The sequence below is a fragment of the Notolepis coatsorum genome (genome assembly GCF_963971535.1).
Source record: "Notolepis coatsorum genome assembly, chromosome: 16".
NCBI lineage: Eukaryota > Metazoa > Chordata > Actinopteri > Aulopiformes > Paralepididae > Notolepis > Notolepis coatsorum.
In genome coordinates this window covers 77,130,908-77,137,228 of record NC_140180.1, presented here as the reverse complement: position 1 = coordinate 77,137,228, position 6,321 = coordinate 77,130,908, and positions in this window count along the sequence as shown.

Sequence of the window (6,321 nt, the reverse complement as noted above, 5' to 3'; positions counted from 1 at the left end):
CACGCTTCCTTCGAGAAGTGCGCCGTCAAGCCAGTGACGCTCTTTTCACTTGGCAGCGAGGACTCTCATTGGTGGAGTGTAACACGTGGGAGGGCACGCTATCTCCACCAAGTCCTGCCCCGCTTAGCAAGCACCAAGACCTGACCTGTAGGCATCGCTGTCCACAACGCCAGATTCCCACCCGCCAGCTTTCCCACCCCCTAATACTGCCAATTGTATTAGTATGAACGGCCAGCCAAGCTGGTAGCAACGCCGAGAGCTGAGCTCGAACCCAGCATCTCCTGCGTTGGTGACGAGCGCAATCTCCGCTACGCCACCTGACCGCCCCTGAAATCCTGATTTTCTAACGGCATTGATTGATTGATTGATTTAAAACTTTATTAACAGATTGCAAAATGGGTACAATACAGTACGGCTCAATAGCCTCACCGACAAGTTAAATGCATATCTATAGGCTAATTTTAAGTCCCTCATTACCCCAATCAATCAGATTATATTTCTTTAAATGTGCCTGCTGGCAGTAGGCTTAATGGGATGAATAATCGAATGAAATCTTGCTAGCGAAAATAATTTGTTCAACTCTTTCAGAATAAGTAGATACAAACAAGCCCAAAGAGTATCTAATTGATACGAAATAATAGATACTTATGAGGATATCTGTATTGTATGCGCTCGGCTTAGGTATCATGTACTTTATATATAAATACATACATGGTTCCCAAAATGTTCAAGGCGTGAACCCCGAAATAACGTGTCAGAGAGGCTTGGAGGGAGGCTATACAGTTTCACTATTAATCAGGTTTTAATATGTTTCGGACATCATCCATACATGCATTGAATTGATTAACCTTTGGTTTATACCAGTGACACCTCAGGTTCATCATCAGATAACAGTGCTTGAACAGATAAATGCATTTTCTCATTAATTCATCAAAACGTCAAAGGCTCATTCAATTTCTCAAATCCGCCAAACAGCGCATCTCATCAGACATTTTAATCCCAGTTACAATATCACAATAACGTGTGAGTGACAGTGATACAATTCAACAATCCACAGATTCAGATTCCTCGTAATTAATATCCACAGTCCACGCATAAAGATGCTTCAATTTGGGCGGCTGATTGGCGCAGTGGGCAAGGCGCTCGCCTCTAACGCAGGAGACGCTGGGTTCGAGCCCAGCTCTCGGCGTTGCTACCGGCTGGCTGGTCGTTCATACTAACACAATTGGCAAGTGTTAGACGGTGGGAAAGCCGGTGGGTGGTGATTGAACGTTGTGGACAGCGACTCCTACAGGTCAGTTTGGTGACGCCGGTGCGGCGGAAGCAGGAAGTAGTGGGGGCAGCCTGAGCCTCCCACACGTTACTCCTCGCCACTGAGCATTTGAGCTGCTGCGGTGAAAAGATGCGACAGGCTGCCTCCTCGTGTACCGGAGGGGACACGTGATGCAAGGCTTCTGTCCTCACTACAACCGACCAGTGGGAGGCATAGTCTAGCAATGTTCAAGACAGGGGAGGGAAGAATTGGATAGTACGAAATTGGGATGGAAGAAAAATAGAAAATGGGGAGAAAAAGTGGATAAAAAAAAATACGCTTCAATTTATGCTTGAATGAAACACAATCCGGGCACTCACTTTAACTGCCACGCTGTGTTTTCCTTTTTACCCCCTTGCATGCCACCATCCACTCCAATGTTAACGTTAATATCGCCTAATCTATGTTTTAAATTATGGCTGTGTGTCTAATCTGCCCGTCGCTTATCAAAGAATCATTTTCCAGTCAACATTGTCAAGGCAGATTGTTTTTTTATCGCTTCATTTCCGTTTGATAGCATTTTGAAAATCACCCGTTTTCGCGGAAAAAACAACCCATGCCTATGATAATCGCCTTTTACTGGAATATTCCAGAACGTTGTCATTTGTCGGCCTATTTATGAATCGTTTTCAAATAAACGCTAGATGATCGATAGTATATGTGTGCGCACGCACGCTCGTGCCGCGCGCTGATAATCGCTGCTCTTATTTCCTCATGGCTTTTACAGTCAAAACAGCCATATCACATATCACATAAACGCTTATATATCCGTGAAAACGAATCTGATTATCCTAACACTGATAACATAGATTCCTTACCTGAGGTCAGATGGTATCCAAATGGTTTATTCCAATTTCCGATCGCCATTCGAAAAAATCGATAATTGTATTGATCCATCGTGTGTACAGTATAACCCATATTCGCCGTGGCTCAGAGGCTCCAGAATGAACTCTGGTAGACCCCGGCTGCATCAGTGGGAAGTAAAATGTGGAGTCAGAAATCCGTTATCCCATTCACTTTCATTGAGTCCATTCCAAAAGGGTGATTTACCATCTGGGAGACGATAGGGGGCGCTTTTTTCACATCTGAGCGCCGGCGGTTCCTGGATCTCCAACGGTAGGCTCGCGTGATGCAATATGATTTCAGATCGCTAATAACAAAAAAAAACGAAGGTTTCATTCATTAAAAATATTCATTAAAAATATCCCGCCGGATTCACATTTGCAATGCTCCGCATTATTAAAATAACCACATAGGGTGTCGCGACGCGCGAGCGCCGTATCCGTATAACTATGACGTGCATTATTTAGGACAAAGTAAATCTATACGCTGAATATGATTTATTATCAGCATTTTAGGTATATTATTTTACATTTCAAAAGCCCCCTCTAGAAAAACGAAGCACAAAAACATAATTCAGAATGGTATAATGGGATCCAGACTGTGAGAAATATTTCAGGAAGGGAGCTGGCATTTCTTTGCGAGGGCGTGGCCATGGTTTATCCAGCTAACTGAACTAAACCCTGCCCTCGACCAGGTTCAAACTTTTTGATTTGTTGCCATAGTGATTTAGACAATCCGACGTCGGGGAACGGAAAGGTCTGGCTTAAGTCAAGCTATCCTGAGTTAGCCAGGTACGAGGAACAGGGCCCTGCCGTGTCTGAGGATCGCAGCTTCCGGGAGGGGGTGTATGGGTGGAGGAGGTCATATCCAGTATATCATATAAGATCCTTGTGTCCTGCACATACTGGAGGCTCCAGGATTTGAAGGCCCCACACGCCATTCGATCTTAAAATATATGGATTTGTATAGTTCTCTACATGAGATATTCTGACATATAGAAGGTGGTAGTAAACTCGTTCAATGTGCAAACTATAGGGATCATATACTGTATTGAGGCTTTGTTTATGTGGTCCTCCTTGGAACAGGAAGCAACGTTGTTCGCTGTAGCGACTGCTATCAAAGGAAAATGCAGCTAAGAGGCTAAGTAAACAAATCCATCATGATGTCCAGATTTGTTTATGGTGTTTATTGATGAAAACAAAAAGAGACTGACAAGCAATTGACTAAATTATACTCTGATGTGACGTGACGTGACACAGCGGTCAACAGAAAATATTGGAGCTCTACTAACCCTCTTTGTTCCTCCTCTCCACCAGGCAAGTGACCAGGTAAAATAAAGTGACACCACACCCAGGTGCTAATAATTACCAGTAGTAACCAAAACACACATAAACAAATAAACAACACAGACTAAATATAAATTTTGGCTCCTACACTCGCAACACACAGCTCCGAATATGTGTCTTACTTTTCAAAATTATCTACAAATATCTTCTTCAAGTGGGTTTTCAATGACGGTTCAGGTGTTTCTCATTTACACACAGGAGATACGGTAGGGCCCATAGGTGTGGTTACTGAAAACCAATGGAACACCTATGGATGACGGTATGATGACAAATAAAAACATTTCACTGTATAAACATGCTTATTTCTTTCTATTATGTGGTGTTAGGGTCTCCAGCGACCAGTTTCAAGGTTATAATATGTAATAACTACCATGTAGTTGATTTTATTAGAACAAGGCTTTATGGGGGCGGTTAGGTGGCCGAGCGGAGATTGCGTTCGTCACCAACCCCGGAGCTGTGAGCTGGATTCGCCTGTTCGAATCCAGCTCACAGCTCCGGGGTTGTCACCAGCTTGGCTGGCCGTCTGCACTAATACAATTGGCTGTATTAGAGGGTGGGAGAAGCTGGCGGGGTGGGTCCGGGTCGTTGTAGATAACAGCGACTCCTACAGTTCGGTCGGGGCGCCTGCTAAGCGCGGATAGGACTTGAGGGGGATAGTGTGATCCTCCCACACGCTACGCCCTCTCGATGAGAATCCGCGCTGCCAGGTGAAAAGAAGCGGTGATTGGCTGGACGTGTGTCGGAGGAAGCACGTGGTAGCCTCCACTCTCCCAGATGATCTGACTGTGGGGGGTAAGTGCGCAGCGACCAGGAAGGGACTGGGAATTGGCATACGACTAACATTGGGATGGGAGAAAATCGGAGGAAAAATGGAGGGGGAAAAAGATCAATAAAAAAAAATAAAAAAAAGGCTTTATGAGGGCGGTTAGGTGGCGTAGCGGAGATTGCGTTCGTCACCAACCCCGGAGCTGTGAGCTGGATTCGCCTGTTCGAATCCGGCTCACAGCTCCGGGGTTGTCACCAGCTTGGCTGGCCGTTCACACTAATACAATTGGCTGTATTAGAGGGTGGGAGAAGCTGGCGGGGTGGGTCCGGGTCGTTGTAAACAGCGACTCCTACAGTTCGGTCGGGGCGCCTGCTAAGCGCGGATAGGACCTGAGTGGGATAATGTTATCCTTCCACACGCTACGCCCTCTCAGGGAGGATTGGCTGGAGGATTGGCTGGACGTGTGTCGGAGGAAGCATGTGCTAGCCTCCACTCTCCCAGATGATCTGACTGTGGGGGGTAAGTGCGCAGCGACCAGGAAGGGGATTGGGAATTGGCATACGACTAACATTGGGATGGGAGAAAATCGGAGGGAAAATGGAGGGGGAAAAAGATAAAAAAAAAAAAAAATAACAAGGCTTTATGATATCCTCCACAACACATAAGCCCAGCAAAACTATGTTTCACCATTTTGAAAATTCTGAAGGTATCTGCAGAAAAAAAGGTACGACTGTGGTGTTAGGGTCATTCTTGACCCGGCAAGGTAAAACTATACTATTGTAGTGGGTGCTATGGACATAATTCACCATTAGATTGTTTTGATGTATTGATGGGGCACTGTCACTTTAATGAGGTTGGTTTTGGGGGTTGGGCTTAGAGAAGACGCGCTGGTGGAATGTCATTGATAAAATGACGAGGAGCTGTCAGAGTTTAGCACGGCATAGATCTGACAGCTGTCACTTGTGCCAAAAGGATAATAAATGACACACTACTTGGTGTTGTCGCAAGATAGAAATTGTGCGTCTCTCCTTTCCGACGATTTCTACATTGGTGACCCTGTTATACGTTTTGAAGACGCTTCCGCGGCAACATGTCTACGAACGCAGTTTCACTGAAATTACCTGAGTTCTGGGAGTCGTCAGCCTCGGCCTGGTTTGCGCAAACGGAGGCACAGTTCGAGCTGCGTGAGATTACAGCGGATACCACAAGATATTATTATGTGGTGTCAGCCCTGGGAAGTTCGACAGCCAGCAGAGTGGTGAGCCTCCTCAAGAACCCTCCGGCTCGAGATAAATATCTCACGATCAAGTCTCATCTGTTAAAGACATTCGAACTTTCCGATACCGAGCGGGCCAGCCGGTTGTTTTCTTTGCAAGGGCTCGGTGATAGCAAGCCATCGGAGCTCATGGATAGGATGCTGGATTTATTGGGAGAGCACAAGCCTGATTTCCTTTTCATGCAACTTTTCCTGCGTCAGCTGCCTTCTCCGGTTCGGGCTGCTCTGGCCAACACCACTATAGATTGCCGCGCTCTGGCCGAGGAGGCTGATACGTTTTTTTTGGCTGGTCAACAGCACTGTGCAGCGGCAGTTTTCCCAACCCAAGCCTTTGTTTCACCGCCGGGAGACTGGAATATCGCCGCCGCAGCGACAGCCCCTCGCCAGCAGCGTGACGCGGGGCTGTGTTATTATCATGCACGGTTTGGACCTAAAGCCAAGCAGTGCCACCCGCCGTGCAGCTTCAGTGGGCCGGGAAATGCCCGGGCCAGCGCTCGTTAGTGGCCATGAGCGTCGGTCAGGCTGGCAGGCTACTGTTTGTCCAGGACACCATCTCCAGGCGGAGTTTCATGTGCGACACGGGCGCGCAGAGGAGCGTCTTGCCGGCTTCTAGAGTGGACATCCTATCCGGCGGACACGGACCCCCCCTCCAGCCAACCTCTCTTCAGACCGGGGCCCACAGTTCACGTCCGAGCTCTGGAACACGGTCGCCAAGAGCCTGGGCGTGAAGCTACACCGGACTACGTCATACCACCCGCAGGCCAATGGGTTATGCGAG